Source organism: Rhodamnia argentea, chromosome 6 (assembly GCF_020921035.1).
Source record: "Rhodamnia argentea isolate NSW1041297 chromosome 6, ASM2092103v1, whole genome shotgun sequence".
NCBI lineage: Eukaryota > Viridiplantae > Streptophyta > Magnoliopsida > Myrtales > Myrtaceae > Rhodamnia > Rhodamnia argentea.
In genome coordinates, this window is record NC_063155.1 from 3313015 (window position 1) to 3337280 (window position 24266).

Below are 24266 nucleotides of genomic sequence, written 5' to 3' on the forward strand. Positions count from 1 at the left end.
TGAAACCACTTTTTGAGGCGTTTGTCAAACATGATAAGTGAACTATAAAGATACATGCCATATTTTGAAGACTGATGAGTAGCAAATGCAAGCGGTAATATGTTCCTTACCTCATAGCTGTGTGCATATGAATATCTACTTGATCCACAATAAAAGTTAAAGACTTTTTAGAATGCTATGGGACGCCTTGAACTAGAGGTTAATTGCCTTCTGGTGGCGAAACCCGAAATCAACATTTGTTATGCTAATTCTAGTTCAATGAGCTTTGTGCTCCAAGCGTAAGCGTCAAGGTGGCTTTAAGAAGTGGACAGGATAAAGGAACCGATCCTTCTGGATAGAAATCCAAGTTTAACCGACATTAGAAAAGAAAACGTCCTTTTAAGAAAAACATATCAAATGTGAAATGTTTGAACTGTGCCAAAAAGGGCCACTTTGCTCATGACTGTGGTGAGTCAAAGAAGTTAGAAACCTTTTGTACACTTAAGAGTATACATATATCTCCGGTTCAGGTTTCAGAATCGAATCTCATCTTTTGTGGATTGTAGACTTAGAGACCACAGGTCATGTAGTAAATTAAAAAAAAATGCCTTAGTGGAATTTCAGCAGGTTTCACTTAGAGCAAAATGGATAAATGTGGGAAATAACTCCCGAGTGGAAGTTAAAGGGATGAGCACCTGCCAATTGAATATGCGCGTTGGTCGCACCCTATTCCTACATGATATATTATATGCTCCAAAAACACGACGGAATTTAATATTCGTGTTAGTTTTGGTTAAACTTGATTTCAGTTTGAACTTTCATAACAATGGTGGTGACTTGTCGTTTGGAATAAGTTATTATGATTCTGGATGGTTTCATTGTGCTGATTGTTAAGTACAATAATGTGAATGTAAGTTTTTCCCTCTTTTCATCTTTTGTGATGATATGAATATGTGGCATGTTAGGTTGGGTCGTTATGGCCAATAGCAAATATTTACGTAAGCCAAATATGGCTTATTGGGCAACATTGAAAATGTCGATTTGCCTATTTGTGAGCATGCCTTGTGGGAAAAACAAAGAGGAAACCATTTGGAAGAGAAATAAGAGCTGAGTTTCCTTTGCGGTTAATCCATTTAGACATATGTGGTTCAATGAATGTAAAAGGAGGGCATGGAGCCGTTTAGGTCTATGATAGCATATGCTAATTTGCCTATCACCTTTTGAGGTGAAGCTTTATTGATTGTTGTCTAGATACTTAACCGTATGCCTTCTAAATCGATTACTTCTACTCCATATGAGTTGTGGAAAGGTCGATAATAGATTTGAGTTTTCTTAGACCTTGAGAATCTGCTGCCTATACTCATAAGTTCTCCTACATGTATGGAAAATTAGGCCCTAGAGGCAAAAAGAGTATCTTTATGAGATACCGAGAGCACTCAAAAGGGTACGTGGTATAGGTGAGCAAGAAAGTAAAAGTTTAACTGAATATCAATCACGAGATGTCACATTCTTAGTGAATGAATTTTCAAATAAGGGCGAGCTAAATAAAAAAAATATATATTCTCTGTTTCAAATCTTGGACGGTGATAATGATTTTACTAGAGCATCTCATCCAAGTGGGAGCAATGTGAGAAGTGGGGAATTTGCTTCGAACCGGTCTCAATTGCAACCACTTAATGTAAAAATGTTGTCATTATCTAATTCGAGTTGGAGCATAATGGAAAATGATGTACTAAGTGTACAAACTCCAATTTGGCGAAGAGAATGAGCCAAAGAATGTAAATGAGGCTCCGACTTGCCCCGATAAGGAAAAGTGGATATAAGCAATGGAAAAAGAGATGGAGTCAATAGGATCAAATCAAGTTTAGAAACCGATTGATCTTCTGTATGGACACAAAGCCATTGGGAGCAAATGAGTTTTTCAAAATAAAGCCCAAAGCTGATGGCTCGATTGAGAGATATAAGGCTCGCCTTGTGGTGAAATGGTATAATTAATTCACCTCATTGTGGTAGTGATTAGTATATATCTTGAATTACGTCAAATGGATGTGAAGACTGCTATTCTCAATGGAGAATTAATAGAAGAAATCTATGTGAAACAACCTATTGGGTTTGTTACTGAAGGCCAAGAACAAAATGTATATCGACTTTTGAGATCGATATATGGCCTCAAGCAGTCTTCGAGATAATGATATATACTTTTTCGTAATGCCATAGTGGCAAATGTTTTGTAATGACTGACGAGGATCATTGTGCATATATCAAAAGATCCAAAGATCAATGAGTGATCCTATCATTATATGTTGATGATATACTAATTGCCAGAAGCAATATGGAGTTTATTGATACTGTCAAGAATTGGTTATGTTCCAATTTTGAGATAAAAGATATAGGTGAATCTGCATACATTCTTGAAATTGAGATTTCGGGACATTGTCTAAAGAGATTGTGATCTATTTCACAAGACACTCATATAGATGAAGTTCTTGAATGATTTCGCATGCAAGATTGTAAACCCAAAGATACTCCTATTATAAGAGGTGAATGCCTAAGTCACAAAATGTGTCATGAGACTTCATAAAAAAAAAAAAAAAAAAGGAAAGTGTTCCATCTGCTAGTGTTGTGGAAAGCTTCATGTGCGCTATGAAGTGTACTAGACCTAATACTTGTTATACAGTTGGAATGGTAAGTGTACCAGTCCAATCTAGGTCAAACACATTGGATTGCCGTCAAGAGATTCTCGAGGTATTTGAAAAGTACTGCTGATTTTTTGCTGAGTTATCAAAGTAGAAATCTGCGCTTTGAAGGCTACATTGATGTTGAATGAGGAAGAGGTTCGGATAAGAGGAAATCTACCTCTAGGATTGCATTCTTACTTAACAATGGCGCCATATCATGGAGTAGTAAGAAGCAAACGTGTATAGCCTTATCCACGATAGAAATTGATCCCGTGGTGTTATCAGCAGTAGTATGAGAAAATATTTGACTTAAGAGATATTTGGATCAATGAGGTGTTACTAAGGATGCTACAAGTCCAATTATTGATTAATTGTGATAGTCAAGTAGCAAGAGCCTACACTAAGGATCCATTGCAAGATCAAATATATAGTCATGAAATATAATTTTGTGAAAGACATGATTGTACGAAAAGATGTGAACGTATAGTACATATCTACGCATAGATTAATAGCAGATCCTATGAAGAAGTCAATTCCTAGAGATGTTTTTTCCTCGATTACGTGTTGACAAATGGATTAGTTCCCTACGTTAAAATCTCTAGAAAGTGCGTAGAAATGAGAGTACTAGATATTTATATTTCCCAAAGTTCACGGCTAATGGTATATGTTATCATTATTGATGCCTATGAGTTTGTATGGCATTTATGCATATTAATGCTTAATGCATTGTTTGATAAGGTATGTTGGACAGATGGAGATTAGCCTACTCACACGGGTAATCGCCTCTATTTACTTTGTGATAAATAGAGATGAGACAATTTTAAGCTCATTATCTAGGTGATAATTGAGAGCTTAAGCTTAAAGTATAAATGTCGCCTTAACAGAGTGTCAAGATGAGGTCATAATATTTATTATGTCCAAAAGTGAAATAACCCACATATTTCACTTTATCCGTCTTTAATGCCGGATGTGAGTTTCGATGGATTCTTTTAAAGAGAGTAGATTGGTGAACTCAAGTTAGACATTGAGTATGTCCGAACTATCGTCTGTACGGTATCAAGAGAAAAGACATACACTCCATGGGAAAGGAGAGAATACCGTAATACGTACTTCATATTACGTATGCATGAGCCGACCAAAAAGAGTTTGGTAAGAGTTTTGATCTCAACTCTACAGCTGTGTGAGACTCTTGAGGATAAAAGTTCCTCAATTTAGTCCCCTCACGACTCTTACTTATTCTCGGGATTTCTTTTTCGGTGTTCGCTATCTTAGGGTGTTACCAATGGTCATGAGATTGATTCGATCTAATGGGACATTTCTAGAAAAGCGAGTTGAATTGAGATTGAGAGGTTTAAGGGAAGAGGAAGATCAATTTATTTTGATGTCACATTCAATCTTTGTATTCACAAGTCGACCCGTTATGATTATTTGAGTTTAGTCATGATTGTGAATACAATGTATTGTATTTGAATACTAAAAGAGATCGAGAGAAATATGATGTAAATGTGACTGATTGATCTAGGGTACCGCATACTTGGATCTACTCGAATTAATATGCCTATTTTGAGCAGCTATACACTCCTAACAGATGTATGGCAACGAGTTCTCAAAGTATGCTGGTCGCACGGATTATTTGTTAATATGAACTTTGCAAAAAAGAGAGAGAGTTATGTTTAACCCTTTATGGGCAAGTGAGAGTTATAGGTAGCCCATCATGGACGAGTGGGAGATGTTGGATTTTATGGGGTGTACGGTAAGTACCGTGGTCCGCCCATGTAGGCTACCACACCCCTTATGATACTAGATAATTGCTAAAGGCGGTTACTCATTTTTTGAACGTGAATAAGAATCACGTTTCTTTGTTCTGTTGGTAGAGTCGCTTCGGACGCTCAATGAACAAGGGAAGAAGAAAACCTCAATAAATCTCTCTCGATCGTCAAACGGACGAAGGACTCTCTCGAGGCTGCATTGTGCACATTTAATGCGTGAAAATCCGAGGTGCGTTCGTTCTGTGATGCATTTCTCCGATCGGTGATTCAAGATTGATTCTAGGGCTTGTTAATTCCATGTAATCCGCTGCGTATGTTAATCGGGATCGGTTCCCTTCACTAACGAATTGGAGGGATTTAGCCAAATTGCAACAATTAAACAAGTTACGGGACTTTAATATACTTTTGAAAGTTTTAAGACTCGGTTATACTTTGGCAACAAATTTTAGGACTTCTGATACATATATTCCTTTGTATGATCTGTAGCCGAAGACTCAGGTTTAATCTGATAACTTTTTTTGGTATTTCCAATTGAAGAATTGGGGGATTAATTCGATTGTTTCGCTTTTGGACAGGATGGTTGGGCAACGTTAAAAAAAAAAAAACAGCAGATGCAGCAGCAGCCGCAGGAAGCTATGATGCCCCCGATGAATCAAACAATGATGGCTTGATGAGTTGTGACGTGTTAAATGTGTTCATGTCCAAAATTCTTGTGACATCTTTTGAGTTCCTTCGATTTTAAGGTTGTCCTACCAAAAAATAAATGTTGCTAAGAATTGTGTTGGGAATCATTTCTTGTTCTAAAGTATGGTGTGCCATTGCCATGGAATGGTTGAATTAACAAGTTATAATCGTTTCTTTGTTTGTCAGCATTGGCAACAAATTGCCATATTTGAAATAATGGCTAGTAAATTTCTCTATAGCAATTGTAATTTTCCTTCGATCACCTTTTAGCGATTTCGGGACGTGTTTATCAATAACAGTAAGATTTGTAGATTTCCAAGTGGCCTTGGAAGATCAATTAATGATGACTATAGTTAATCGATTATAATTGATTAGACTTTGATTCTTAGTTAAAGGAGGACCTTTAAAGGATGGAGCGACAAATTAATGGGCCAAAATTTGTGGTTGCGCCAATGGGTGCTAAGTTGCTAAGGCTAACAAGCCTTCGAACAATGTCTTTGAACGTAGACCTACCATTGATGGCTGAACAACTACATTCAAAATTACTCTTCCTTGTTGCGACCTTGAATCACTAAGGGAAAGCTAATGGATTACTACTCGGGTCCGAACGGTTATTCATTAAAGACATGCAACCACTGCCTAGTAATTAACTTATATTTAAGTGCAATTTCGTATTCTTGTCTGTTACTTGTGTTGTTTTTTTACATTCTCAAGACCATATAAACATATTAAACATGGCATCATTAGATGAAGAGTTTCTTTTTGTGAGAAATGGATCAAAACTTGTCAAGATTCTCACTTTCAAGTAGCTTACGAGAGTCATAATCAAGTTGGGTATTTTGTTCCTATTCTGGATGTGAAATGAACGTCGAAAACATTACATATTAAAGAGCATAAGCCTGGTCAGCGAGGAGAGGAGAGAGCAGGAGGGGCGACAAGGGTGAGTCACCATAGTCGGAATCGAAGAGAGAGAAAAGATTAGCAAAATTGAGGTAGACCTATTTTCTTTCAACTTTACTCTTTTGGTTATATGCACTGACGTGGCATTGCCGATGCTGAAGTGGCAAAATTTTGATAATATTTTTATTTCCATTATTTCTTTTCTTTCTAATTTTTATCCAACCCTCCTGTGGCCGATGAGAGTCGCCGGAGCTGGCGAAGGCAGGCTAGGGCTTCATGGCCCTCACCTGGCTTGGGCAAGGCCATCGCAGCCACGGGTGAGGCCATGCCATCCTTAGCTGCGGCCTTGGCAAGGCTAGGCTCGCCTACGGCCTTGCCTCACGAGGGTCTCACGAGCTGTGACCGCAGGCGAAGCTACATAAGGCCGCAAAACCGTAGCCAGCCACAGGTGTGTAGGGGAAAAAAAGAAAAGAAATAAGAAATATTAAGACTTTTTTAGTAATTTTCCCGTGCTTGAGTTTCATGACGGGCTCATCTAGACTCATTTTGGACTTCTCTTGTCAGAACTCGTACGGCAAATTGAAGCTGGCCCATTTATAAGTGAAAAACACGGGTCCATATTGTGTACACAGCAAGAGTAAACAACGTAGAAGAAGTAACGAAGAAAAAGAAGTTGAAAGAAAACAAAGCTGCATCTCAGTTTCAGCATTTCAATCATCTGTCTTTCCCGAATCAAAACAAGAGATTTTTTTTTTGTCGATGTAAAAACAACACAATGCACACAGATTGAGGAACAGAACACGACTTTCACATCAGGATCGACAGACTTTAGATGTTGATGGTAGCATCCCACAGCCTAAGAACGCCGTTACGGCCACCACTGCAGATCCTCTTCCTTTCGAGGTCTGAAGCAATGCACCTCACCTGAAAACCAAAATTAGAAGCCACGACTAAAGATCAACAAATGACGGATTCACTTTGCCACAGAGAGAGAGAGAGAGAGAGAGAGAGAGAGAGAGAGAGAGAGAGAGAGAGCGCACAAAGCCATGACTATAAGCAAACAAAAGAAAAAAAAATATTCTGAAATCGATTATAGATGTAGATACTACCACTAGTGACAAGTTCCTGTAGCATGTGTTGGGAAAATAATGCTGGAACAAACAAATGATGCATACCACAGCAAGGGTTTTTTGTGGTGTTCTATAAAGTTGCCAACCGCCCACGTTTGATCCACAGCTTGATAAGCCACTGACTCGCTCTTGTGGTCGGTGGAAGAGGGACACTGAATTATCAGCAGCTCCGATCCCCAGCGGTTGCTCCACAGCATTGATAGATACGATAGCGGATGAATGAATGGTGACATTCTTGACGCACCTTATACCCCCTGGAAACATATGAGAATATATTTGTTTATCCTGAGGTAATTGCTTCAGTTGACTAATAAGTCAGCATATTTTGTTTAGTTTTAGAGACGCCGATCATTGCGGCAAAATCTGTCCAAGCTTAAGAGCAAAGAAACCTGCTCGTTTACATGATTATGAATAACTTAATACACTTCACATTCTATTTAAGCTTCAACTAACCACTACCACCCGAGGAAATAGACCCTGGCCACACACAAAGAATAAGGTAAGAGGTGACTACTTTCCTAAGGAAGCAGGAATTTACAGCATCATAAATCACAACCCGAGTAGTAGCATCGCAAGTTGCAAGAACCAGCTTGTAGCACTAGCACTATCTTTCTCAGAGAAAAAAAGAACAATCAGAGGTCAAGAAATTATATATGCCCGTTAACCTCAAGACGGTTTTGCTAAGGTTAGGCATGTAGTTTGCTGTCACTCACATGTATGCCCGTTATCCTCAAGAACAGGCTTGTGGCATTAGCACTATAAAAAGAATACCGTCAGAGGTCAAGAAATCATGTATGCCCATTATCCTCGAGATAGTTTTGCTAAGGTTAGGCATATAGTTTGCCGTCACTCATATGTATGTAACCAAATATTTCAAAACCAATATCCAAAGTGATTCTCTATAACAGGCTTCGGAACTAGACATCATCAACAAGTCAGAGAAACGACATTCCGAGATAATGCTGAACATTGAACAGACAAAAGAAAATGTGGGAGATCACATTGTTAATACCCTGGGTGTAGAGGTGTCTACAAGTTTGAGATACCTAAGTAGAAGATGAACAAGCCTAGAACGAGAAGTTACTCAAAGCTTGGAAGGACCTTTAACAGGTGAATAACGAGGTAGAGCTACAATTGCCAATACGCTTAGAGGAACTAGAAGATGGAGCTCAAGAAACCGCATCCGAATTATGCATTGGAAGTTTTGGATATTGCATCTAAGAAGAGAAGTTTATATTGACCTTTGTTGGATGTTTAGACTCAAGGCAAGAGTATCGCATATCTATTTTTGAAGAGGTTGAATCATGTTATCCAGATTAAGTGAAGTGTCACTTATGTAGCTAAAACCACACCTTTGAATGAAGACTAATGTGCGAGCATCAACAAGGTTTCTATCAACATCAAACTCAGTGTTATCTCTCTTTGTCCAGATTCTGAAGACTGGTTTCATCTATGAAGACTGTTCGGACGTAACGAAGTATTCGGATACAGAAGATTGCTACTGCTTCTGAAGTATGTTCAGAAGTTACGAGATATATTGATTCCAAATTCTAAAAACCCACGCCCGACATATATCCGTTACTGCTGATGTATTTATAGAAGTTTGTAATCTTTGATTGACAGGATTATTCTATAACATGATTGATAGAATATCCTTGATTGAAAATTACCTTCCGTGAGATAAGAAAACTTCCATATTTGAAGAATTCTACTTATAGAAACCGAAGATTGAGTTGCATGGGCGATCGAATCCGAGGAATTCAAATTCAACGCTAACGGTCACCAAATCTCCCAAGATACAATCTTGTTCAATCAAGATTAATGGTGTCCAATCAGCAATTAAAGAGCGGTCCTTTGAAGACCTGTCCAACGGCTAGTTTGGGGGTGAAGGAGTATAAAAGGAGATCCATGGTGCTACTACGGTGTAAGATAAGAATTATAAATTCCAAGGCGCTAGAGTTATTCAGATTCATACTTGTCCTCATGAGCTTTATATGACAATCATTGAGAGGCTTTATAAGAGTGATTGAGAAATGATAGTGTGATCTATTAAAGAGATCATCATCACTTGTTGTAAGCCTCCATTGATTCATTTAGTGGAATCCAGCCAATTGGTTGTCGGCGTGGGAGAGTGAATGTAGGTTTGATCTAAGCCGAACCATTGTAATCGTCGTGTGCAATATTCTTTATCTCTAAACTCTTATCATTGTGTTTTATATAATATTGCATACTGGTGTTCATATTCTGAATCTGCATACCTAGAAATTGCATATTCGTGTTCGGAATCAAAACGGTACATATTTAGATTCAGATTCAGATTCTATCTACATTTTGACTTGATTTTTTTAATTCCGCATTTTCTAGTCAAAATTATTTAAAATCACCTATTCACCCCCCTCCCCTCCCTTTAGGTGATATTGCTAGTTACAACACAAGGGACCCTAATAACAAGGCATCGGGTGAGAACCTGTGATTATGCCTCTATTTGATAAAGAAAATTCAACACACTGGATTGGCCCGGCATGGCCAGCAAGAATTGCGTCACATGTCCCACGGGAAACAGACCATATACTAGCCGTCCAATCATCGCTACCAGTAATTAAAGTGTCGTCAACCATTCTAATTGACCTACAGAATGGCAAATTAGAGGGTGAGAATGTGATTGAGACTGCATGTGTGTGTAACTGGAAGAACATCCTGAAGCTGGAAAAACAGTTCTGACAGAAGAAACATTCCTACGCATGGCCTTCTTTGACAACTCTTGAGTCTGGTGATTCATCTTCTCTTTATACCTTATGGTTTCGGATCGTAGTAAGTCGGGTGTTTGCTGTTATCATCTATGATACCTGGACATTATACTGAATTTGGGCATTGTAATCTGCCGGCTACGCAAAGAAAAAAAAAAGAAATGAGAAAAAGAACGGAAAAGAATTTGTGATAATAACTATGTGTGACTAGTTTCATTACCAAATTGCGTCTGTTAATAAGTACATTAATTTATGATAAGGCTAATATTTCTTCTGTTGCCTACTTTATCACTTAGCTCGTTATTTAAGAATGTAGAAATTGTACTCAATTTAATAATATATCTATAGTTTGCCTTTAGACGGTTTATGTCGCTACCGTTGCAGTTGCCGCGGGAAATGCAAGAAGGAAATGATTGGCGGTCGTGGAGTGCTTCGCATGTCAGATGCATGAATCGAGTATGATTGGAGCTACGTGCTCTGAAACCAAACAGAAAAGAGTATGGAGATTAGATTTTTTTTTTTTTCCAACTGTTTGTTTGTGTCTTCAAATCTAAGAAAGCTAAGCACCACAATGCGCACCAACGGCGCGTCCAATGCTGTGAGATGGAGATTTAGAATTTTTCACCCATTGATTTTCCACTCTTTCTTTCCCTCATATGTTGACTTTCCGCAAAAGGCTACTAATTTCATTTTCAGTGGAAAACGCCGAAAATATTATGTAACAATTTCACGAGAAATTTAAGTCCTGTTATTGACCAAAATAACCAATTTGAACTGCATGAGTATTTTGACCAAAAAAAAAAACTTTATGACTTTTAGGAGATATATATGAACAAAAACTATCGTCATTGATTCTTAATGATTTCTTCATAATGTTGTAGATTTGGCGGAGCCAAATCAAACACAATATAGTAAAATCTAGAAATGTACCTTGATGATCATAAAAAAATTAGATTGAATGGAATAATTGAAAATTGAAGTATGTGGGTCATTTGAAATGGTACGTATGCATAATATTACTATATAAAGCAAAAAAGAGGCTACTTTTAGGAGACCACAATTCTTCTTTTTAATGCTCAATTAGTTATTTGATAAGTCTTCCTCAATAGTCGTGTGCAAAAATTGATAAGTGCATTTAATCTCGTATGGATTTTACTTGTAGAACCTGAATATATTCTATCTTATATGCAACATTAGCGGATCTTGAACTAGTTTTCTTTTTCACATATAGGTTTATAATTATGTCATTTCTGATAATAGTTTCATCTATTGAATGATATTTAAATATTTTAATGAAGCAATTTTGTAAAATCCCCAAAATACTAATTTTTGCAACATAGATGCACTTTTGCTATAAAAAAGAAAAGAAATGACATTATTTCCTCATGATTCAATAAATTTACAGACAAAAAGAAAGCCACTCTTTCTGGCAGGTTTTAGTTTTGATTATTTAAAAGAGAAAAAAAAACACCATGAGAAGAAAATAATTATAAAGATGAATAACAAACATATAATGTAGATCTAATAGCATATCCGCGTGTATTATCCGTATGTATGCGCGCGCCATGTGTGAAGGACTTGTAGTCATTATCATTCATAGGGGATGTGGTAGGAGAAGTAGCTCTTCATGATCTTTTGCAAGAATGAAATTTTGTAGCTCTTCCAGAAAGAGGTAATTCTCTTCTTCCCTTTCCAACGACATGTTTCCCGACAATCACTTCAACTATGGTGGTGTTCCTGTTCATCTACCTCTGGCGTCTCACTGATACATTTCTTCTTTTCAACATAGAAACAATCACTTCAACTAACATAAAGTCCCGAGCAACCAGTCAGCCAACAGATGGTGAAGGAGATTCGCTAATTCCTACTAGAGGTGATCAGTTTTTGGTCCTGTCCAATCCCACTTAGGTACTAGGAATTGGAAATCGATTCGATATCCAAGCGGTCCAAGTGACTTATTGGCAATGGCGTGTTCTTCTACAAAATGATTATGAAGATGTGCCTTGCACAAAATCAGTGCAAGTGACTATCGACCTAAAGTTCGAGAAACCTTAGGTTAACGGATTATTAGGTTAATTAAGTTAACTAACCTCATTTGAATTCTCCCAAATCCTATCGAATTGCAACTTAGGTTCAATTTCATGCAAAATTCATTGAATTGGAGCCGTTACTAATCATTTACAGTAGGTTAATTAGAAACATATATAAAATAGTGGAAAAACTATTTTATCCCTACGAACAATAGAAAATGAGTCAGGAGACTTGGTTACATTAATTTAAAAAAATTAATGCCCTTTCAGCACCAAATTTCATGAAAAATCCCTTTTGATTGATGATGTGAATGAAATGGTTTTTTCTTTTTTTGCTTAGGAAAATGGAAAACAGACCATATGATAAACGAAAAATGAGTGCTTTTTTTTATTTTCGGCAAAAATAAAAAACAAAGATGGAATAAAAATAAATAAAAATGCCCATAACATACCTTTAATTCTGATTTTTTCTATAAATTCACTCATACCCAAATATTAGGGTCAGAGTAGAATTTATCCACTACATACACTTAGATTTGTGTCGGTATGCAGATAAAGGTACAAAATAACATCATCCCTTAATACAAAGGACATATTACGAAATTCTATACTAAATTATAGTCTCATTCTATAATATCATGGCTAGGGAAATATGATTTAATTTGTTGAAAGGACAATACACAAGAGAGCATATATTATGGGTATGTTTGTTTATAATAGTGTAAACTATATAGTAAAAGAAAAATAAACAAACATGACCAGACAAAAAGCAAAGATGGACCAACTTGACTTTGAATTTTCGAAAATTTAATAGGGGTAGCCGAAAATGTAAAAGTGGGGGCCACTTACCCTATCCAAAATTGATTTAATTTTAAGAAAATTATCTTTTCAAATTTACAAATTAATTTCAGATAATTATAAAAAAAATTCGGATAATCATCCAAACAAATCAATCTTATCCATAAAATCTAATATTATCACAAAATCTCAAGAGATAAGACAATTTAACCACTAGGTAAGCAATCCAACCAACTCATATGCTAGAGATAAATGTTCAAAGAAAAAGGATTATCCACGACAAGTCTGATATTATCCAATTCAAATATTATCAAAGATTAGATAAAGTTCAATTTAATAAATCCCATCCACAACATAGAGATAACATCAGAAAGTATCAAGATAAGGCAACTCAACAAATCAAGATAAGAATTCAAAGCAAGGACTATCCTTTCTATGGAAATTTCAGCCAACAAAGAGGTGAGAACAGAAAATTCCAGATTCAAATTGCCAAAAATCGTCATCTTTTCAATCAACTTAATATGATCTTCAAAATTGCTGAATAATCTGTAACTTTGAGAAAAAAAAATGGTTTCAAATTTATTTTATCAATTCTCGAAAAGTATCACGAAATTCAACCAATTCATAATCAAATTAGGTTTGGTAAAAAAATTAGAATTTTATGTCACAAAAAATCATTTTTCGACCCCAGCACAATCTTGATTAAAAAAAAAAGCTCAAATTTTTCTCTTTTTATTACAAATCAAGTATGTTCATCAAATCCTTAGAACATATATGCAAGTTTTCAAGAGCACAAATTGCCATCCAAAGTTAAGAAAATTTTACCTTTTCCAAGCGAATTTTCTGCACGCATGCAAGCTGAAATTTTTGTCCAAAACAACCAACTTTTGAGGTCAATTTACCCCCAAACGCTCGAACACACATAGAAACCCAGCTAGATCTTTAAATAATAATAAAACAAGGACCGATTGACCTCGATAAGAGGCTGATCAGAAGCTTTTCCATGGCTGGACAGTAAAGGCCTCGGCTTGGTTGATCGGCGGTTTGGTTAGGACAGCCACACGGAGAATGCCGAGCTCTAATGTGCTGAGATGGACCACGGCTGAGCTAGACCATGGTTGAATAGTGTCAGAGGAAAGCAGAGCAATTAGGATGCCGAACTGAGGTGGACGATGGAGCTGGCCAACCAGTGGTGATGCACGCACTAGAGGAGTCTCGGTCATGGAGGGGCTATTCGGCCAAAAAGAGGATTGTCTTGACCGGTTGGGGAGACAATCAAACTCTTAGCTCTCAATCTTCCTCTTCAATGTGCCGAAATTTTTATGTGTAGCTAAATGAATATGCTCTTGAGCAAGGCTTGTTTATATAGACTTAGTCCTCCTAATCCTAGTAGGAGTGGGAATTAATTGAGACCGTAGGATTAGTAATCCTAGCCAGGTAGGATTAATTTGCAACCATTGGCCTAATAGAGTCTACATCCTACATAACTCTAGCCAGAGTAGGAGTCCCAGATCAATTAAACTCTTAATCAATTTGAAAATTTGAAGAGTCCAATTAAATAAAAACACTGTAGAATTTCAGCCAAGGGTGGATTTTAGAAAGGTGTGGCCGAATTTGATAAGCTCTTGTGGGCTTGTGACGACATCTCGGACCTAATATGAGCTCTAATTAATTAAATGTGTAATTAATTAAGGGCTTTGCATAATTAAATAACTAAAATGGGCTGATTTGAATTTAAAAATAGGTCCAAACTCCATGTAAAATTCGGCACCCCTATGTTTGAGCTTTGGCCGAATTTTTCTGATCAAATTATGGGCTTGTCTCAAATTTTCAGGCTCAAATTAAGGCTTCTTCTAAATAATGAACAGTTAATCAAAAGCCTTTCTAATTAAATAAGCTTAAATGAAATAATTTGAGCTCAAGATAGGTCCAAATAGCCTATATGAAATTCCGTACACGCCTCATGCCTTAGTCGAAAAATCTCGGACTAAGTCCGGTCCAACTGTCTGTCAATTTTAAGCTCAATTGCTCCACCTTTGGTCTAAATACATGATTGACAGAAAAATTTAAATATGCAATGCATGAGAAATTATTTTTGGTGAGAACTAAGGATGATTCTTATTTTGCGTATAAATGAATGATTTAAGGAAAATCAAAATGTTGGTATCAACAGTGACACTAAAAGTGTTCACTTCTCTCGCATATAGCAATTCAATAGCAGCTGCCGTTCTTTTCTTTGCTAATCATGAATAGAGTTCTCATATAAGGAAGTCATCAATGACATGATCAAACATTCGGAGAATTATAGGCACGTCCACCACCAAGACCACATAAGGACAATCCATTTAAACTATCTCGATCAGAAGTGTTCGAGGCAGCTAGGTGCCAATGATAATCTATCGTCAAATTTGTTTATACACGAAACAAGATGTCAACAAATAAAATTAGAGTGGGCAATACGGATTCTAATTGTCATATATTAATCAAAATTATATTTACATTTAAAAAATAAAAAAATAACCGATGGATTATTAGGCTTACATTTAAGAAGTAAAAAATTACATAACAATAATCTGTTCGGTTCCTCCTTAGAATAAAAAATCAAATCGAAAATCATTGATCCCAATTTTATGAAATCATGATCCAAATCGGTGCTCCATTTGGTCCGATCTGGACGGTTCCCTATGCAGTCAGTCCACTCACCCTCAGTTCCTCGAGAGCAACTGGTAGCTAACATTGCATCCGAAAACAAATCTCGTCTCTCTTAAAGATATGAATTTCCTTTGTCAAGATGAAACGGTAGATGTATGTCTTTGTATTGTTCTGTGAAGCCCGACTTTTTGTTTGTAGGTGTTTGGCGCTTCTTAGTCACGTGATTTTCATAAGATATAAATTTTGGCACGTACTTCTAAATTATGATTTTTTGTTTATAATTTTAAGTATGCTTTTGCCGAACACATGCCCTGACTTATATCGTATGTCATTATCATACGGAGCATCTGAATAAAAGAGAGAACGATCTGTATAAAACAAATATTTAAAATTTTCGGCCAAAAAAACAAAACTATTAAAATTAATAAAAAAAGAAAAGAAAAAAGCCAAAAAGGTTACACAATACAAGAAAAGACAGATAGGACCAATACGGTGGAGACGCACGACTATTCCCCACCGAGGAGAGGACTTACATTCAAAGTGGTACTGCATCATCTGCAGCATGAGGTTGACAGAAGACGAAGCATAATAATTATCACGCCACAGACACGGCCAAAAGCAAACGAAACTCTACCATGGTTATATGAATATGTCAGTTGTCAATCACAAACGGCCAAGTACCTCATTCATTACATACTACTTAATACAGTCAACCCCCCTCATTTATTGTACGAAAACGCTCTGAAAGTTGATATCATTGTACGATGAGATAGAAACTAGAAACATATTTACATAACAAATACCATTTGCAAAACCTATAAATAAAATAAGCGAGACAAATACAATAAAATTCTTAAAATTTGAATGCATTTGAATCTTTGAATTTTTAAAACGTGCAATCAAATTTTAAAACTTATCAGATTAATGCAATTAAATCATTCAATTAACACAGTTAATTTATCTAATAAAAAATGCTGACTTTGTATTTTTAAATTAAATTTTCTCTCCTAGTGCTATTTTTTTAAAATCAATTTCCCATTCAAATCTTATTTAAATTAGATTTAAAAAAATAAAAAAAGAGCTAAAATTTTGTATAAAAACAAAGTTGAAACAGAAAAAAGAGAAGGGCAAGGCCTCGTTGGCCGCAAGTGCTCTCGCTAGCCCCCTTGAGATGCTCGCTCGGGCCTAGAGAGGGCTAGTGAAGCCTCACCCAAATCTAGGCGCCTTTTCGAGGAAAAAAAATCTAGGTGCCTTGAACCTATATTTGGGCGAGCCTCCGTGGCCCCAAGCAAGGCCTTGTTTGGGCCTAGTGAGGGTTGTCGACCCTCGTTTGGGGCCGGTGTTACCCACATTTGGCCGCCTTAACCGGGTGTCATGTAGGCCTTGATTGGGGCCAGCAAGGATCGATCTCTACCGGACTCTCTAATGACAAGCGATGGTGGCGGCAGCGACCCCGACAAGGCCTTTTCCTTCTTTTTTTTTTCTGTTTTTTTTTTGTGTGCTTAATAAATTTTTGACTTTTTTTTTGTTTTTTAATCTAATTTAGACAAGATTTGAAGAAGAAAATAATTTTAAAATGCCACATAGGAGAGATAATTAATTTAAAAAAGCAACGTCGTATTTTTTATTAGACAAATTGATAGTACTTATGAAAGAATTTGATTGCACCATTTAAATAAATTTTAAGATTTAACTATACTTTTTAAAAAATTTTAAAAGTATAAAACTTGTATATACTAGCATATAAAACAAAGAGTACCCCTTCTTTTTAGTAAATATGATCCTTTTTTTCATCTAACGAGTTATTTCATAAATACTTTCTATCCAATGGATAAGATTTTTTCGAACTATTTAAACTTGTATATACTTGAAAATTTATTTAAAAAATACATTGCAGTGCTAAATTATTGTTGGAAAACTTTAGTCACACACTCTCACATGTAATATACTTTTATGTTATACCTCGAATTTTTATATGCATATACTCTTATAAAAATCTTCCTCCGTAAATTCAAGTAGAATTTGGTCGGAATGGACTGAAAAAGGAAAAGCCCTTGCCTGATGCCGCCTCGATGGGACTTCGAAAAAAAAAAAGCCGTCAAAGAATGACACAAATACTAAAAAATATTACACACGATTGTGGTGCCACCTCATCTATGCAATACTCCATTCAAGTGACGACACGTGTCTAATGTGGGCCTGTCGTCTTTTTTATTCTCTTTTTTTTTGTCGTGCCCATCATCTTGAAAGGCTCTCTCTTCGCTCTTCCACGTTGCGCTCTCTCTCCCCTCTCTGGTCTTTGTCGGTCTTTTGTCTCCCCTCTCTCCACTCTTCTTTTTATTTAGACTGTCCTTGGGTGATTAGGATTCATAAGTGGTATGCTTCGGTAAAGATGACTTTTAATGAGGTTGTATGGTTGAGAACAGAGTTTGTTTAAGTGAATTTTCTTTTCTCCATTTAGTAGACAATGTTGGTTTTATTTATTTTATTTTATTTATTTATTATAACCGAGGTTCCGCAGAACCGGTGAGCTTCGCTCAACATAGCGATGGAGCACGACTAGTCCTCGAGAGGGGCTAGCGCAAGAGCCCAAATGTTGGTTTCTTTCAATCCTTTACTATCTATTTTCTGTTCCAACTTCAATTTTTCTCAATTCTAGCATTGCTTTTGGCTCTTTTTGCTATTCTTTTACATCCCCATGCTGTTACTTCTCCTAACATGAGTACATGAAAACAAATGGAGAATAAAGTTTACTTATAGGCACATTGAATAAGGAAATCAAATGAGTATGGACCCATTTTCTTGTGTAGGCAAGTCCGAGATATTTTTGCTCCCATGAAGCAAAAAATTATGTCGGGTTGTTTGTGTCTGCAGTAAAAATATCTAAATTTTTCGATAGATTGATATCATCCGTCTATGCTTTGTGTTGACAACATTGAAGTATCCACATGTCATTTATGCTAAGACAATTTCAAGAAAATCCAATACGAATAAGGTTTCCGGCATAGTCGTTCTTATTTCTAAGTGACAATTCGAATTCTCACCACATTGCATTAAGATTTTTTCACAAGGCATTGAAACTTCGAGTGGAATTAAGGTGCCTTCCCACCTCCTCTAAATGTGTAGCCATTTAGGATACCAGATATACTTCTATTGTCATCGGAAGTAAAATGCCTCTGATGATGGGCTACATTTCAAAAGTTCTATCCATAATACGAAGTCCTTTTTTTTGTACGATTCGGTTCGCATGTAATTATTTGCTGTCAAGATGTCATCATGTTTGACCTATTATATAATCGTATTTCATGGGCTAACATTCCTTTTGCTATGAAATCAGCAAACTGCTTGTTTCAAGTGGCATTTGCTTTATCATGACATTCGAAGATTGCCAATTTTGGATTTATTTGTTTCTTTTAGTAATGTTCAGTAAGCAATAATGTTAGTCTTTATGCAGAAAACTTTAAATTAAAGAGTCTTATTGTGACATCCCGTATTCCGACTCGTTTTCGAAGTCTTGAATAAATGAAAAGTCTCATTGATGTATTTCAGTCTAATCTCACTCGTGAATGGTCCATCTTGAGTAGACTAACCAAATAGGAATGGCTAGCTAGGAAAATCAAGTACGTGGACCTAAGAACTTGATCCTGGATTAACTCTTTGGTTATGAAAATTGTCGAGAGAATATTTTGGATCAATATGGGCCGATCCTAGAATGATTAAGGAACGATTTGGATAATACCCTATGCTTGAATCACGGGTGATTCCGTTTGACCTCGTATGAGTTCCGAATGTCCCTAAATTATTTTCTAACGATTGTGTCCGTCGGGATTAGTGATTGACCCTCGCAATTGAATGACAACCAAAGATGCCATGGCTCGAGAAATTTTTAAATGTGATATTAATCACGGGTCGATACGCGTAACTCCTAAAAGCCGCTCGTTAGTTTGAGATATGCTGAAATTTCTATTGATCGAGATTGATCGCGAATCGAGCTTCGGAATTTGACGTTGGACCTTCAAGGGTTTCAATAATTAAATTTTGGACGTTTCCTCATCCAGTGTACAATTTCTTTGCGGTTCGCCCCAAAGGGTTCGGGAAAAATAAATTTGGATCGGAAATGGGAAAAGACCCATTTACCCTTGGAGAATACCCAATTTTTCACTTGGACCGAAGGGCATTTTGGTCATTTTCTTCCCCTTGGCCAAAATTTAACTAGTCTTTGTGGGGGGGGGAATTTCCATTTTTACCCCTCTTGCATTCAAGACACCAAAAATATCTAGCCCTAATATTATCCTACCCTTTTATTATTAAATCTTAGTCTTCTTCCCCAAAATATTTCAAGAACACATTCTCTCTCACCTCACTCTCCCCTTGGCCTAATGCTTTATGACGTGGGCTCTGTTATTATTATTTTACCCTAAGGCGTTAAACGTGGGATTGTGGTTATTATATTATCCCGAGGAGTTAAACATGGGATAGTGACCTGAGCCGTTATTACGCGGGTTCGGACTATATAATGGCCTGAGGCGTTATTGCACGGGTCTGTCTAGTTATATGATAGTCTGATGCGTTAAACGCGGGCTTTGGATCCACGTAGAATATTCATATTATAGCCTCGAGGCGTTAAACGCGGGCCTGGAGTATGTGGAATATTTTATTGATTGTCTAAGGCATGGAACGCCGATATGGGAGCAACGTAGAATATTTGTGAAGGTGTGGCAATTTTTGGAGAAAGAATGAAATATTCTGAAATTTATTTGTGGAATTTTTTATTGAAGAAGGATTTTTTTGGAAATTGCTCGCCTAGGACGTGTCGGGAGGCACTAGTTCCCTAACGTAGGATTATGAACTAGCTTATCGAGATTTTATCTCACCCCGTCGTGGGCTCATCTTTTTTTTTCTCGGACCCTCCACCTCGGCCATGAGTGTTCCGCCCCCGAGGTTCGGTATTCTCCGGGACATGGATACGCAAGTGATAGAGTATCCTGTCGAGGAAGATCAAATTTACTATAGGTACGCTACTACAGCTTGGGTGGACACCGGAGAGCTTTACTGGAAGCCCTAGACATACGTGGTATGAACTTATCGCCATGAGGATTTGACCGTGGGATCGTTGAGTGGTTTCGATGTTCCCTTCAATGGAGTGGGGGAGTATGACCTCGTGAATGCTGCACCTCCCGATGGTGTGGTGGTGAATCCCGAAGTCGGTCCTCAAGTCCCGGCACCCGAACTAGAAGCCATGGTACCAGGAGAAGATGGGGAAGTTGTGGAACCATCATATGCCGAACAGCCTCCAGAGTTGGACGAGGATGAACTGGCAGTTATAGATGAGATAGTACCTAATAGCGAGGATGAGGCCTAAGATAGTTGGCCTCTTGATTTTGTAGAGCATTTGAGTTTGGAAGTGTAGTGGGCTTCGACCACGTAATCTCTTTGTTATATGTGGTCACAGGCTTGTACAGTGATCTCTGAAGCTCTAGGTTTGAAAGTTTGTAACAATTATGTATATATGTACATAAGTTTATTTTTACCATCCCAAGTTATCGTAGTAATGTTGGTTTTCCGTACGGGGATTTGTTTTCGCTTCTACACGTGTTGTTTTTATTGGCCTTTGGATCCTAGAGAACCTGCATACGTCGTGGCCGTGTGGGATGTCAATGGCTCGCAACGGTTCGGGTCGTGACATCCCCGTTCGGAGTGGTATTAGAGTAAGGTCAGCTCGATCCAACTTGGGAAGAGATATGGAATGATAAGGAGCGATGACTTTGGGATGGTTAGGTAGAGAGACCTTAGGTGTTTACGCGAGTTAAACGTGTTATGCGGGGCATTTGAACGTGCACCCGTGATTTGCTTGACCGATTGTTTTCGCCCCGAGTGTTTGGTTTTGCTTGTTGAATCATTCTACCGGAAACGATTGTTAGCTTTATGCTAATTGCTATATTAAGCAGGGTGAGACTGCTAGACTCAAGTAGGTGACTTAGGTCTCTAATTCCTTGGTGGAATTATTTTGGTTCAAGTGTTGTGAAAGTTGATGGAAATGGACAATCAAGGTAGAAGTTCCAGAGAAGGTTCCCGAGGGAGTTCTAGAGGAGGTTCTAGGGGAGCCTCTAGTTCAAGAACCACCGTTAGAGAAGATCCAAGAGTGGATGGAGTCCTTAGGGCTCTGGAGGAGCTTGGAAATCTCATGAGTAGGCAAACCCATGAATGAGCCGCCACTATTGCCCAACCCACCGAGGCCGTTGTTTTCGCTGTCGCCCATAGGGGCAATGTCAATCAAGGGAATGATAATGGTAATAGACAGATGCATAAGCTATTAGAGCAGTTCTTGAAGCTAAAATCGACGAAGTTTACTGGAAAGGGTGACCTAGAAGTCGCATCTCGTTGGATAGAGGATTTGGAGAAAGCATTCGAGGTTTTGGGTTGCACGGAGGAGGAGTAAGTGACCTTGGTAGTGTATCGCCTTCGGGATACGGCTAGTGATTGGTGGAAGGCCACTAGGGGAAGAGTTTTCTCGAAGGGTGCAGAGCCGAATTGGATTATCTTCACCGAAATCTTCAACGGGAAATATTTTTTAGAGACTGCTCAAGAGCAGAAAATGTTGGAATTTCAGCAGATCCGTCAGAATCGGATGACTATTGATCAGTATGAGGCTGAATTTTCGAGATTGTCGAAGTATGCATTGATGATGGTGGAGAATCCACTCGGATATAGTCGAAGGTTCCGAGATGGATTGAGGCTAGAACTTCGTAGCCAGCCGATCCCGCCGAACCTAAGAGACTATGATGAGTCGTATGAGCGGTGGGCCGGATGGTGGAGTGGGACATGAAAGAGAGGGCTGCCGCATATGGATCGCGGTTCATGCTAGTTAGGGATAATCGCTAGTTTGGCAAGAGGCCAATGATGGAAAACCAGTGCTTCGTCCCTCCAGTCGGGAGAAAAAATGGGAAATCGGTATATCAATTTAACCGAAACCGCCGACTTTGCGGAAGGAGGCACAAGAATGGACCTTGCTCGAGTAGGACAGGGGCGTGCTTTAGATGTGGCAAGTTTGACCACCGGATCGGGAATTGCCCGGAACAAGCCCTAGGGCCTCAATTTCAGCCTCAAAGACCCTAGGTAAGACCTCAGATTGGAGCAGCTCCGTAGAATAATCAGAACAGGCCACTAGCACAAGGGAGAGTGTATACGGTGGCGCGCAATGAGGCAGAGAATGCGCTAGGTGTGATCATAGGTACGGTCTCCTTATGTGATCATGCTGTATATGCTTTATTTGATTCTGGAGCGTCGCATTCCTTTGTACCTGCTCAATTTGTGGAGTTAGCTGGGATTGAGTTAAAACTGCTAGAAGTAATGTTGCACGTAACTACACCCATAAAGGATAAAGCATTGATTACTTTAGGGTGTACTGGATGTAAGATAGTCATTGGCGGTAGAGAAGAATTAATAAACCTAGCAGTTTTGACTATGCATGATTATGACATGATAATTGGAATGGATTGGCTAGGAAAGCAAAGATCTATTTTTGATCGTGGTAGCAGGGTGATCCAATTTAATCCTATTGGTCATCCTAGATTTGAGTTTGTGGGAAGTCGAGGAGGAATCTCGATTCCCTAATCTCGTCACCGGAAGTGACGAAGTTGTTAAATGAAGGATGCCAAGGATATTTGGCCGCAATGGTCGATTCATCGATTGAGGGACCGAGGCTAGAGGATATAGCCATGGTGCGCGATTATCCCGATATCTTTCCTCGGGAATTGCCGGGATTGCCACCTGAACGGGAAGTGGAGTTCATGATTGAGCTAGCCCCGGGGACGGAACCGATCTCCAAGGCGCCCTATAGAATGTCCCTCTAAGAATTGAAAGAGTTGAAGATCCAAATGCAAGAGTTGTTGGATAAAGGATTTATCCGCCCAAAGGCATCGCCATGGGGAGCGCTAGTACTATTTGTGAGGAAAAAGGACGAGTCATTGCGCTTATGCATTAACTATCGACAGTTGAATCAAGTGACCATCAAGAACAAGTATCCATTGCCAAGAATAGATGACTTGTTCGATCAACCGCAATGGGCTGCGGTATTTTCTAACATTGATTTGAGGATGGGCTACCATCGGTTGAGGATCCGTAAAGAAGATATACCGAAGACCGCCTTCCATACCGGATATAGGCATTATGAATTTACGGTCATGCCTTTTGGATTGACCAATGCCCCAGCTGCTTTTATGGATTTGATGCATCGGGTGTTCAAAGAATTCTTGGATCGGTTTGTCATCGTGTTTATCGATGATATTTTGGTGTACTCGAAGAACTTGGAGGAACATGAGCACCATTTGAGCATCATTCTACGGACTTTAAGAGGACACACTCTCTATGCCAAATTTAGTATGTGTGAATTTTGACTTGATCATGTTGCATTTCTTGGACATATAGTCTTTGGGAATGGAATCTTAGTAGACCTGGCGAAAATTGAAACCATGGTGAATTAGCTAAGACCGACATCGATTACGGAGGTTCGAAATTTTCTAGGTCTAGCGGGGTATTATAAACGGTTTGTGAAAAAGTTCTCTTCGATAGCTATACCATTGACACAGCTAACGAAGAAGGAAACTCACTTTGAATGGAAAGATAAGTGCGAAAGAAGCTTTCAAGAATTGAAGCATAAGTTGACGACAACACCCGGTTCGACAATACCATCGGGTCCTGGAGGATTTGAGATTTATAGCGATGCTTTGCTAAAGGGACTCGAATGTGTGTTAATGCAACATGGCAGAGTGGTTGCATATGCGTCGTGACGCTTAAAGCCTCATGAACTGAACTACCCAATGTATGATTTGGAACTTGCGGTGATTGTTTTTGCATTGAAGAATTAGAGACATTATTTGTGGGGGGAAAATTTTCAGAT

At 38.1% G+C, this 24266-nt stretch overlaps 1 protein-coding gene and 1 long non-coding RNA gene across 4 annotated transcripts in view; both read right to left on the reverse strand.

The window, feature by feature from the left end:
• Positions 1–24266, reverse strand: part of LOC115744916 (glutamine synthetase leaf isozyme, chloroplastic) — a 645880-nt gene that overhangs the window by 278410 nt on the left and 343204 nt on the right. The window lies entirely within an intron of this gene.
• LOC115744892 lies at positions 6583–7313 on the reverse strand. The gene is made up of 2 exons (XR_004015869.2): positions 7186–7313; positions 6583–6934 (listed from the first exon to the last, which is right to left on the reverse strand). It is a non-coding gene; the product is annotated as an uncharacterized LOC115744892 (long non-coding RNA).